We start from the raw sequence: 13,930 nt of genomic DNA, 5'->3' as shown, positions 1-13,930 counted from the left end.
TGCAATTTTACATAGGATATGAATTTAAAGATGTCTTATGGTTAAAATACTGCTAATAATTTCAGTGGTCTAAAAGTGCTTTTAATATCTAGTGCAACACAAACTTCTATTGGGTGTTCAATTATAAGATCATAAACATTTACTTTTAAGTAATTATTATGGTATAATCATTCCAGGAAAACAGTCAATTATTTTTCAGTTAAAAATTAGCATACTTCAATAATCACATTTTTTCTTAAGGCACAATACTATGACTAATTTTTTTTTCTTTTTTTAGACCTGTCACTTACAAAGTCTCTAATCCAAGCACAACTCAAATGAATAACTAAATGAAAGCAAGAATTGCATGACATCAGAATACTAAAATGTACATAATATTTTCAGTTTACCTAAACTAAACTATATAACTATTTATTTTTATATTCACTGTTTATTATTAATTAAACAATTTGTAGCTCTAAATAATCTGATTCTTATTGATGTCTCTTTATGCATAAAAATATAGAAGCTAGGCCACTCTCATTTACATTACTGACTATATAGCCAAATGTCCATAACTGCCAAGGTATTGTGCCTTATGAAGGATTCCAAATCCACACTACCTGTACAACAAGATTTGATGCCAAGAAATTATTGCTACACTACAGTGAATGTGAGTCCCAAATAGCAGGTGGAGGATTCCAGCCTTATCTGACATATATGCAGTGATTCAGAGAAAGAACAGCTTGAGGAAAAGGCAAATGACTCTGACATTGGTGCCATGTTTGCATGCATCAACTTCCAAGATTACCAAGGCCCTTCATGAAAGATTTTACTTCCCTAAATGCTCCCACATGATGCTGAAGTAAGACAACTAGAGAATGAATTAAAACTCATAGCCATGTGACCTTAGGGAAGACACTTATTCTTTCTGTGCCTTAGTTCATCCTCTATATAATAAAGGTTACAAACTCTGTCCAACCTACATAAGATTCTCGGGGCCATCAATTTATGTAATGTTCTCTAACACTACTATGAAAACCTTATAGCTCTCTATAAAAATATTACTAGAGGTAGTATTCTACATACATAAAGAAAAAGCTTTTTCTTAAAGGGAACCTAGAGCTGTTTTGTTCTGTGAATGAGGAACAAATTTTCTTCTACCCTCAAGTTTCTTCTGGCTGGTCTAATAATCAAATAGACATGAGACAGATTAGGAAGAGAATATAACCAAATTTAATACATACATATGTATGGGAACCCCACATATGTGAGAGGTACATAGACCCCACATGCAAGAGAGGGGTTCAAAGATAGAAAGGGGGACTGAGGTACATAAGACATCTTCAGCTAGGAATGAGGTAATACACCTTGGAGGCTTCAAATGTTCACTGTAGGATGCTAAGAGCAGCTGCTCAGTAAATAGAAGTTTGTCCTGCCCTATAGATAGGTCAAAAGAGGTTATCTCTGATAATTGCTTATTATTATGGGCAAGGCCTTTAATTTAAGTTCTTCTAGGTAGTTAAGGGAGAGACAGAAGTTTCTCTTGAGCCTGAGGCTAAAGTTGCCTTTAGCCCAAAACAATCTACATTCCACTGAGGCACATTTTGGGGTGACTCGTTCTGAAATCCTACAGTTCATGAGGCATCTTCTTCATTACCAATCTCATTGGTATTTTCCATGATCTTTCTTTAGAAAATCAGATGCCATCACATTTTTTTAAATAGGAAAAGTTATTTTAAATTACACGAACATGGAATTGACTAGTCACCCACTCGATATCCAGTCTCTCCTTCCATTCCAATAGAACCAAATTTTATTCACAGCAGCAATGTGCCCAGTTAATAAGCTGTATTTCCTGTTCCACATTATAGGTAGTTATGATCTTGTGACTATGTCCAAGATTGTAACAGACTATTTAGAGCTTTGTAGGTAAACACCAAGACAAACAGATAAAAGAGTAGAAATCACATTTTCCTCTCATCCATCTCTTCACCCTGTGTTTGTCTGCCAGGCTTATTCTTCTGTGTAGATACCAAACTTTTTCCAAACTGCTCTCAGCTAACTGTCAAATGTGGAAAATTTTGAAGAGTTTATTCATGTTAAAGTGCTAATAACTAATATTAAGTTAATATTCAAAACTCTTTAAGGGTGGTTGAATTTAATATAATTCCTCAATTAAAAGAAGGGCTAAGAGAACTCAATCCCCATATACCATAATAAAAATCAGGATATGTCTAAAATTGATAAATGAAGAAATAGAAGTTTCTTCAAAACAAAAGAAACAGCTAAGAAATTACGAGCACAGAATGAAGAACGATGAGGTAGGGGTAGAGTCTTACTGATTTTCTTAAAGGACAGATCATTTCTATGCTATTCTAAACCTTTAAGCCTTTTGCTACTTCTCATACCATTCAACAAAAGTCATGTGTACATATTAAATTGATTTTTAAAAGATTTTTGGACAGTTATTTTTCCACAGTATATTATCAGATATTTCCAGTGCTTCTATTTTACCTTACTTATGTCTGGGCCCTACTATTTATTAATAATCTTCACAACTATCATCAGATATGTATTTATTAATTTAACGCCTGAATTTTTTATAAGAATGTGCTTGTCATTTTGCTATCCTGAACCTGCCCTCGAGGAGAGAAATCAGAAGCCCATGTATAAGAGTCTAAATACCTGCCAAGCTCCTGGTTCCTTCCGAGTATAGTCACACTAGGTGGGTCTTTGAATATATTTTGACTTGCTTCGTCATTTGGCCACAGCTGAAATAAAATAAAAATTGATTTGTTGACCAAAGGCAACTAGTTTACAGATTGAGGCAGTTCTGCCCCTAAATCAATCCAACTGAGACCATCTATTTTGGAGGGCAAGTAATGGACCCAAGTATATTCTCTCCTATGAAGATAGGACTGCAAAAGAAAGACCAGTTGGAAGAAGTGGAAAGAGAGAACAGTTGAAATGGAGGCCTAGTAGAGGGAGACACATACAGAGAGAAAACCTAAATTGCAATTATGTTGGAGTCATGAGTACAGGCAATATGTTTGCTTCTGAGGTGGTCACAAGTTTATAGGACAACACAATTATTGTTGAATCCTGAATGATGTTAAGTTTTACATGTGGTCATCAACTGCCTAGAGGTCTCCTTTGTCTTGTTGACATAAGAAACGTTCGAACTTGTAGAGAATTTTTATCATAGTTTGAGCCAAACTGATGACAATTGCCAGAAAGCAAGATCTCAGACGCTTTGGAGAATAATAGTTTTCAGCTTCTTTAATTCATTTGAAATTAAGGGGGAAACTTAAGAAAGATTACATGGAGGTGGTTGAAAGTAATGCAGGGATTGTATTACAGGATAGTTGAAAAGATTATATGCTCTCTGGAGGGTGGTTTATTTCAAAGATGTGATAACCTAGATGCACAGAAACAATGGGCAGGTCTTGCTTAAGGCAAAGATAAATCTTTTACTAAAAACATTATATACCTGGGGTGCGACTATTCACCATGACCTGCCCAATTAGGAATTTATGATTAGATCACTCTGAGAGGTTACTTTCTATAGAATCCAACCCCCCACCCCCTTTTTTTTGGTCAACATGTGAAACAATTGAATTTTGCAGATATAATGATGTGTGATTTCTGAGCTAGGTCATATAAGACATGTGGGTTCTATCTTGCCCCATCTTGGGCTGTTTGCTCTGGGAGAAGCCAGCCAGCCACTATGTTATGAGAACACTCAAGCAGCTCATGGAGAGATAATGAGGCCTCCTGCCAACAGCCAGCATCATATGAGTCAACCATTTTAGAACTGGATCCTCCAGCTCTTGTCAAGCCTCAGAGCCCTGTCTCATATCATGACTGCAACCTCTTAAGGAACCCTGAGCCAAAAATCACCCAGTTATGTCACTTGCAAATTCTTGGCCCACAGAAACTGTGAGATAATTAATATTTATTATGATTTCAAGCCACTAGGTTTCGGGATAACTTGTTTTGCAGCAATAGATAGCTAATACAGGCTTTGACATGCCTTCCCCTGGAATACTTTATCTTGAAATTCCTATGTCTCCTACAATCCTTGAATACTGCTCTAATGTCTCCTTGTAATAAGGTCTTTTCCGACCACCTATGTAAAAATAGCACCCTCTCCCCACTATGATATCATGTTTGAACCCCCTTTCCCTGCTTTATTTTTCTTCAATGGCATATTTGTTTGTTTACTATCTGTGTCCCAATGCTCAAAAGTAAGCTCCCTGAGAACATTTGTTTTGTTCACTGCTGTAGCTCTAAAGCCAACAATAGTGTCTTTCCCATAGTAAGCATTAAATAAATACTTGTTGAATGAAGGAAAGAAGGAAATTAAAAGTCAGAGAAAGATCATCACAGAATCAAGGGGTCAGGCTGAGGCTCTGAGACTCAATTTGTACCTTGAAGATAATAATAAGAGATAGTTATTGAAATGCTATATTACAGCTCTGGTCTAGGCAACTAAACCAAAGAGAGGAATGCACAATTACAGCTTTTAAGAGAATAAGGAGGGACTGAACAGATAGGGAAGGCTGAATTTATGAGAGAAAAGCACAAATGCCAAGCCAAGGAGACTTAAGGACTTTTTTCAAAATCACAAGGCATAAAATATTCTAAACGAATCATAAAACTAATTTCATAAATCAAAGAGTTAGGTATTAAGCCAACAGATTTCATAATGTTAGTGTTCTTGTTGCACATTTATCCTCAGTATGTAAAAAAAAAAAAATCATTGAAAATCTTTAAGCATTTAAAATATAAAAGGTTATCCCATCCCATGTAACATTTGAGATAAATCCAGATAGAAATTTGTGCTTTCAGGAATTCTGCTAAGTAGTTAAGGCACAACTTTTATAAAAGAATTTAGCCTGATACCTATCAAAGAGTAACTCTGAATTAACAACAGCAACAAAAAACAAAGATTTGAGTAGAGGTGGGTATTTTCTGGAATATATGTGGTACGGGCTACTTATGTGTATCAAGGGCCTTTTTGTTTAAAATGCCAGAAATAACATATATTTTTTAATAAATTTATTTATTTAAATTAGTTTCAAGGATATAGTACATTGGTTAGGTATCTATAATGTTCATAAAACGGTCTCCCCAATTTCTCCCTCTCTCTCCTGGCCCTCCACTTAGCCATCATATTAATGCTAAATGCATTCCTTCTGCCATATTTTTTAAGGGAAAGAATCAGAGGTTGGCAACCAGGGCAAGACAATGAAAAGAATTTTTGTTTTTGGTTTTGCTTTTAACAACTTGGCACATACTTTGGAGTGGAGATTTTTTTTTTTTAATTTCATTTATCCCTTAAGATACATTAAACTATATTAGTCAGTGTATCTCACCTTATTTTCATTTATTTTTATTTTCCTTATTCTGACCGTTATCTATTTATATCTACTAAGTTTTTTAGTCCATAGTTGCTCAGCATATTTGTTGAAAATCTGAAAGCAGTGATTTGACTCTGGCTTCCATTATTATAGCATCAGCTCCATGTTTTCCAATTGGGCTAAACTCTTGTCTTTATCTTTTGTCTAACATTTTGGCAATAACCCCATTGAATATTTTCTTATCAGAACCTCCTTTGCTTTCAATGAAGCAAATATCAATGCCTAGTTGATTGTCCATTTTACATCTTCTATTGTTGCTCAAAAAAATGGTGAATTATAATAAAGCATTTCATGAACAGCATGGCCTTTAATGCATATAAATTACTACTTGCCACAAAATAACTCAAAATCATGCCTTGAACTTACGTAGCTCCTTCCTTTTGACACACTTAAAGGTTTGAAGGAAGGTTAATCTTTCTTTTCCCTGTATACCACAGTTCAATTCAGGGATAAAAAATGGCAGTAATCAGCAAGGCAAGAGATTTGTTATGGAAAAGATCAATGTTTTATGTCTTGAAATCGTACTCCATTTTTCCTAAATCTTCCTAGATAACCAGAATATGCTGAAGCTAATATCTAGGGAGAGAAGGTATGGCATTGCAACTTCTATGAAAATCTCACTGGATCTTCTAAAAGGACATTCCTGAGATTATTTAATGATCATCTTGTCAGACTGCTTAACTTTCACTTAATATGAAAGGAAAAACAAGCGTAAAGCTATTCATACTTCTACAAGTTGACATTAAATATATTACTGTGAAGTAATGGGTTGTCTTCTAGCAGACGACGAAAGGAAACATGTCTACGAAATCTAAGGACAGCCTTTATTATCGTTCGATGAACCTATAAATTTACCTGAGTCATATTCTAAACACTACAGCAGATAAGTGAATTGAATAATGTCAGATGAAAAGTTATGCTCTGTGCATGACTGAATATTTTAACTAGGCTTTTAACATCTTTTCATTATCACATAAAAATATATTGAAAAACTAACGGCGTGATATTGAATGGGAAGGCATTCTTAAGTATAATATTGGTATTTTAAAAAGTTCTATCATACATTTGAAATATACAGGTGGAAAGCCTTTAGAGAACTTAAATTGTCCTAATTAAAATTAAAAATGTCAACTTCAATGTGTGCATGAGAATTGCTAATGACTGCAATTGCCCTTCTCTGTCAATATATAGCCATTGCAATTTTATGTTGTATTTATTATAGCAGCTAGAATTACCACAATATAGTTACCTAAGTTAAGAAGTATTCCACCCTACTAGAAGAAATGCACACACATGTGCACATGCATTATGCACAAACACAAAGAAAAATACAACACATATTTTGCTTTTCCTTTTTATATTGTTAACGAGAGAGTAAAATCTACAACCCTTCTGGAGTACAATTCAATGGTATATGTCAAACCCCCTAAATATGTACTTATCTCTTTGTGCTTAATTATATGCTTACCTTTGACCTATTTCTAGGAATTTATCCTGAATAAACAGTCACCATCAAAGTATGCAAAAATTTGGCTTCAATGACATTCAGCGTGGCATTTTTTATATTAGCAAAAAATTATAGGCAACAAAAATATCCAATACTAGTGAATGATTTAAAGAAATTCTGGTACTTTAGACAATCAAATATCCAAGATAATTAAAATAATATTTTAGAAAATTACTTTATGAAATAGGAAAGTAATAGTGATACATTGTTAAGTGGAAACAAGTGACAATATAACATATATAGTTTGGCCCCAATAATTTTTTGAATGTGTATCTGTGTATCCAAAAATAAAAAATCTCCAAAAAGACTAGATGGAAATACACTAAAATATTACCAATATTTATATCTAAAACTAAAGGTGATTTTTAAATTTTGCTTCTATTTCTGTATTTTCTAAATTTTCATCAATGAATATCAACATTTTTTGTTATATATATTGAGAGAAAGGGGGCAGTATTCCTTTTACAGAATAAGCTTCCTCCCAGATTCTGGCTGCCAGGTCTCTGTTGGTGGTAGAAAAACATAACAAAGAAATAGCTTATTAAGGAAATGAAGCGGAGGGTACACCACATAGAAACCATTCCATAGTAAATTGATTCTGAAGAGAACTGGAGAGGGCACTAAATGAATACTTAAAAATTAACTAATCCCCATAGTACTCATGCAGTAATGCTGGCCTAATATTAACATGAGTTATCCCCATCCTAACCCCTATTTTATAACACTGCAAAATCCATGCCTATGTCCAAGAAACCATGACAAATGTATATTTTGTGTTATTAATGTCCCCCTATTTCCTACTTCTTTGTCCTTTTATTCTCTATGTTTTCTCTTATTTTATATTAGCCACCAACAATCCAAAGTTGTCTTGACTCATTTAAAATGTGAACTCTTCTGACCCTAGCTTCTTTCAGATTGAATATGTGGTCTTGAGAAGTCCTTGCACTTCTTGGGATTTTTTTCTCTCATTCCTGATGAAAGAACTGGGGTCTTCTTCTACTTCAACATTTGCAGATTCTGTGGTAATGAATGACCACACAAGACTGATCTTGAAATTCACCCAAAGTCCTTCTTCCTGAGCCTCTGTTTCCTGAGCAAAAAAATACATAGTGTCTAGACAAGGACCACAAGAGAACATATCTGTTCCTAGGACTTTTTTTCTTTTTCTTCATTTTTCTTTTTCTTTTTCTCATTTTACAGAATAAAAATGAGAGGTTAAAAATTCATCAAAGGACATGGGATCGATGCTTCAGTTTCATAAAATGTGAGAATTATAATAGCACCTATTTCATGAGTTGCGAGGACTACATGAGATAAGCTTTATAAGGAGGTTTGCACATGGCAAACACTTGAGAACCTTAGCTGCTATTTTATTGCTAGTAAGTGGATAACTAAAGCTAGTGTTCTTTTTTTCTTCTTCCTGAGATTTGAACAAAGTAATATAGTATATAAGAAACAGTGCTGAAAAGGCTGGAGCGACATCAGAAAAAATAGCAATATAATTCAAGAATAACCTCTGAGTCCATATAATGCTATATTGGAGACAATGTCCTGACCAACAGACATTCATTCACCTGGTCTTGATGGCAGTGATGTTAATGAGAACAGTCACCATGACTCTAACAGTGTAGGCAGGTGTTACCTACACTCGCTTGTTACCTGCCTTTTTTGAAGATCTCTGAACGTAATTTTGAATTATAAAAAATGGTACAGAAACTCAAGATTTCTGCATGAGAATGAGAGTTCTTCCCATTCAAAATTGTATTTGCTCCTTCCTTAATATAACTCTTATCAGAAGGCACATAGATATAGCTTTCAATGTGAAACACATTCTTGCAAAATAATTTTGAACAGTAGCAATGATTTGTACATGAAACCAGACTAGGCAAGCTTAAAAACTGTCTTACATTTTACACATCTTATAACTTATGTGTTTAACTGATATTTATAAAGATCCCCCAAAAAAGTCAGGAGCACAAAACTCCTTTTGGAGTGAGAAAAGAATCATGTTAATTCAGGTGAAAGCGTAGAACAAAAACAATCATCATTAACCAATTCTCAAAGATACATCTGAAGCACCTAATTGTTTATATAACCTAAAGCAAATTGTATTATAAATATTTTTAATTTTCTATATGTTTTCTATATTTGTTTTGATAGCATGGAAAGAAATTCTGGCTAGGGAGATACTTTTTCTCTTGGGCAAACCAATTTTTAGAGATCACAAAGAGCCCAACTGAGACCTTATCGCATATACACAAACTAATCAATTCAGAGTTGTAGCTCCTCTATCTGGATTGTGCACCCTATAAGGCAATATTCCTATGCCTTAATCATCCCAGGGCCAGGTGCTAGACAACTGGGGACCACTCTTACAGTTTAGAGTCCACCAAAATTGTTCAGACTAGCCAGTTATAAACTGTTTACCCCACCCTGACTTGCCTTTCTCTTGGAAACTCCAATACAGGTTGTGGCCTAAGCCTTTCTTTCGCTCCTGTCTTCTGCTTCCTGATTGCCCTGGTGGACTTCCCATGTGGCCCTGCATGACATGAGGTCTTTGCTATTTCTAGGACTTATAAATATAATGAACTATGGGGGTTTCGTTTGTTTCTTTTGTTTGTTTGTTTTCCTGAGCCTCTCTTCTGTCTCCTTTTTTGGCCACATCTGACTATTTCATAAAAGAATACAAACATCACTCCCCTCAAAAAAATAATGGGAGTCTTTGGCTCTTTCTATAGATGTCAAAATCTCTAAAATGACAGACAAGCCCTTCAACTTTTGACTTTTTTTTACCGTATAACCACATTTCTTATAACATACAAACAGCTACACTCCCAGCAACTGCAAACAAATTAGAGTGTCCTAAAAAAAAATGCTAATTCTTTTATGTCTTCTGTTCTCCAGCCCTACACACCAGTTTGACTGGGGAAATCCCAATCCTTCCTTCTCTATTAAGTTCTCAGACACTATCCACTCTTCCTTTCCTCCACTTGCTTTTGCTTTTGTAAAGACCTACATTACAGTCTTAGTAATATTGTATTGCAATTCTTTCTTTATCATATGGGGGCTAGGAATTGCATCTTTGTGTATCAGAATCTAGCATACAAGTCTTCAGTAAATGTTTGTGGAACTAAAGGATAGTCAGCACTTGAGCTATAAAAGATCTTCAGTGTATATCCCAGACAGAGATATTAGGAGCACATCTATTTGTTTACTGAGTGCCTATTATGAAGTGGTCAAAGTTCTAGGTCTTGAAACTACAGCTGTGGAAAATAAACAAAGATAATTGAAAATCTTTACTTTTATGGTACTTATGTGGGAGTGAGGGAAGATAGAAAATAAATAAATACATACATACAAAGATATATAGTTAGGAGATGAAAAAAATGGCATAGATGATAGAGGCCCAGTTCATTCCTTTGGTGACCAAATCAAAGTTATGATGGAAACAAGGAGCAGCATCAAGGAAAAATCATCTGAGATCTAGAGGAATAAGCCATACAACAAGGAAGAAATCTAAGAAAGCACCCTGCAATGGTAGAAGGTAGGAAGGGGTGGGGACAAGGGGCTGCCAGGTCTCCAGCGTCTGAGTGGGATGGAGGCTGAGGCAGCAACAGATGTCTCTTAAAAGGGCTGCATCCGTGAGTGGATTTCCATGGTAACAGACCTACTGGTTCTGAGCACGAGTGCTGATTTAGCTGTGCACAGAGGGCACCAAGGACTTACAGGGAGACTTTGTCTGAGCGAGGGCCGACCCCGAGACTCGCTCAATACAGAGGTGCCTGAGGTATCCATTGATCCCTGTTGAGCCCTCCCTGCTCCCAGTGTGCGAACAGTGCCTCCACAGCCGGGATGTCATCAAACTGGATAATAGAGGTTGCACTGTCCAGAGGATTCCCTGAAACCCCACCTCCCCCAATTCAGTTTCTAGTGCGGACTTTTGAGGCACAGCATCTGTGGATTGCTTGCTGAATCTTAACAGGTGGCTCCAGAGGGACAGAGACTTGGGCTAAATTTGGCCTGCAGCTGAACCCCTCTCAGGAATGTGTCACTGGACACCTACTTCATAAATCCACACTAATAAGACCAGGAGACTTAGGAGTTTTGCTTAGTACACAGAAACGAACACAGAAAGGCAGCCAAAATAAGAAGACAAAGAAGCAGAAACCATATGACAGAACAGAACAGAGATCCAGATATAATGGAGTCAACTAGACTAACAGATACAGAGTTCAAAACACTGGTTTTAAAGATGCTCAATGAACTTTTGGGAAATGTGGATAAATTCAGAGAGAATTTCAAAAAAGAGATAAAAAAACATAAAAATGGAAATGGAAATTATGAAACGGAAGCAGTCTGAAATGAAGAACACATTATCTGAGATGAGAAGTATAGTAAATGGAATAAACAAAGAAATAAATAAAGTGAATAAAGAAAAAGATCAAATGCCCTAACTAGAGGATGGCAAAGCCAAGTATACTCAATCAAGAGATGGCAAGAGATGAGATGCCAAAACCGAAAAATAATTTAAGGAGTACATAGGACACTATTAAGAGTTCAACTATCTGTCTGATTGGCGTACCTGAAGAAAATCAAGATGTTGAACAGCTGTTTGAAGAAATAATGATGGAAAACTTCCCTAATCTGGTGAAGGAAATAGACACAAAATTCCAGGAAGCTCAGAGAATTCCACAAATCAGGGATCCAAAGAGGCCCACATCAAGGCACATCATAATTAAAATGCCAAAGGTTAAATACAAAGAAAGATTCTTAAAAGCAGCAAGAGAAAAATCAATAATTACATATAAGAGAATACCCATAAGACTGGCAGCTGATTCCTCAAAAGAAACTATGCAGGACAGAAGGGCTTGGCACAAAATATTCAAAGTGATGAAGACCCAGGATCTACAACCAAGGATACTTTATCTAGCAAAGCTATCATTTAGAGTTGAAGGACAGATAAAGAGCTTCCCAGACAAAAATAAGCTAAAGGAATTTATCACCACCAAGCCAGTATTACAGGAAATCTTGGAGGGACTTCTTTAAGAAGAAAAAATCATGTATCAAAAACAGGAATAAAGAATGGTAACAACTACATTCCTATCAATAAGTACCTCAAATGGAAAAGAATTAAGTGCTCCAACTAAAAGATAGAGTGGATGAATGGAAAGGAAAAGAAGACCTGTACATGTTGCCTATAAGAGGCTCACTTCAGATTAAAAGACACACACAGACTAAAAGGAAAGGTATGGAAAAATATATTGCTTTGGTGGGCCCAGAAGATATTTAAGTCAGACAGAGAAAGATAAACATTATATGATTTCACTTACATGTGGAATCTAAGGAAAAAAAAGAACAAACTAATCAAAAACAGACTCACAAATATAGTGGATAATTTGGTGACGGACAAAGAGGAAGGGGTTTCAGGAGGCTAGGAAAATGGGGTGAAGGGCTAAAGAAGTACAAATTAGTAGCTGATGGGGAGCATGGCATAGGGAATGTAGTTAGCATTAATACTTTGGTTAGATGAAGGGTCAGGGGAGGGAGGGAGCAATTGGGGGGATTATTTTGTGAACTATATAGATGTCTAACTGATGTATTGTATACGTGAAACTAATTAAAATAAATACATTTAAAAAATAAGATATATAGTTAAATGATTGTATGTGCTATAGAAAAGTATAATGCAGGAAAGATAAAAATAGGGTTTTAGAGAGAGTTGCAATTTTAAATAAAATGGTTAAGTTATATTAACACAATATCAGTTAATAATACCAAAAATTAGAAAGTGAAGCAATTATTATAATAATCCTAGGTTCTTTATTATATTACAAAGAAACTTTGCAGAAAATCTATTTAGAAAAATAATTTTTGAAAAAACTTTTCATAAGAAATTAAGATATGTTCCCACGGAACAAGCTTAACAACATTAAAAAAATATTTTTGGTCACCATCATGAATCACACAGTAACTATCTGAGCCAGGAAGTTCATGACCAATAGACTACTTCGACAGAAACAAATGGTCATTGACATCCTTTATCTTGGAAAGGCAACAGTATCTAAGACAGAAAATTAGAAAAACTAGCCAAAATATACAAGACCACACTAAATGTTACCTTTGTATTTGGATTCCAAACCCATTTCGGTGGTGGCAAGACAACTGGCTTTGGCATGATTTATGATTCCTTGGATTATGCAAATAAAAATGAATCCAAACACAGACTTGCAAGACATCTCTTGTATGAGAAGAAAAAAACCTCAAGAAAACAGCGAAAGGAACAAAAGAAAAGAAAGAATGAAAAGGGGGTTGCAAAGGCCAATGTCAGTGCTGGCAAAACAGTGAGGTAGAGATTAGACAACAGAAGGAGTAAAGATTCATCAGTGACTTTATCTGTGGTGATTGAGCAGATTTTTTATGAAAAAAATAATAAACTAAGAACTTTAAAAAATTTGTTTTTAGCACTACCACAAACACTAAAGAATGTTCAGGATATATTACACAATTAATAAAGAAACAATATTGGGTGATAGTAATTAAAATGGTGGGCTATTGATTTCTGAAAATTCTCTTCTAAAAAGCAAACAAAATAGACTTTAAGATAAAAATTGTTATAAAGAACATTTTATAATAATAAAATAGTCAATAAGAAGATATAACAACTATGACCATATATACACCTGGAAACACAGCCCCAATACATATGAAGCAAAAGGGACAGAATTGAAAGGACAAATAGATAATTCAAAAATAATAGTTGGAGATTTCAATAACCCGCTATCCATAATGGATAAAACAATGAGACAGAAAATCAGCAAGGAAATAGAAGACCTGAACAACACTGTGAACAAACTAAACTTCACAGACATCTATAGAACAATCCACACAATAGCAGAATACACATTCTTCTTAAGTGCACAAGGAACATTCTCAAGGGTAGACCATATGTAAGCCATTAAATAAGTCCCTATGAATTTAAAAAGACTGAAACTATATAAAGTGTATTCAAAACAGTCTA

General features: G+C 35.0%; 1 pseudogene; it reads left to right on the top strand.

Moving 5' to 3' along the window:
• The first annotated feature begins 12,855 nt into the window (after nucleotides 1–12,855).
• On the top strand, nucleotides 12,856–13,262 carry LOC120611919 (40S ribosomal protein S24-like; annotated as a pseudogene).
• Nucleotides 13,263–13,930: the final 668 nt, after the last annotated feature.

The sequence above is a fragment of the Pteropus medius genome, unplaced genomic scaffold (genome assembly GCF_902729225.1).
Source record: "Pteropus medius unplaced genomic scaffold, Ma_sr-lr_union100, whole genome shotgun sequence".
NCBI classification, from domain to species: domain Eukaryota; kingdom Metazoa; phylum Chordata; class Mammalia; order Chiroptera; family Pteropodidae; genus Pteropus; species Pteropus medius.
This window is presented reverse-complemented; position numbering and strand designations above follow the sequence as displayed.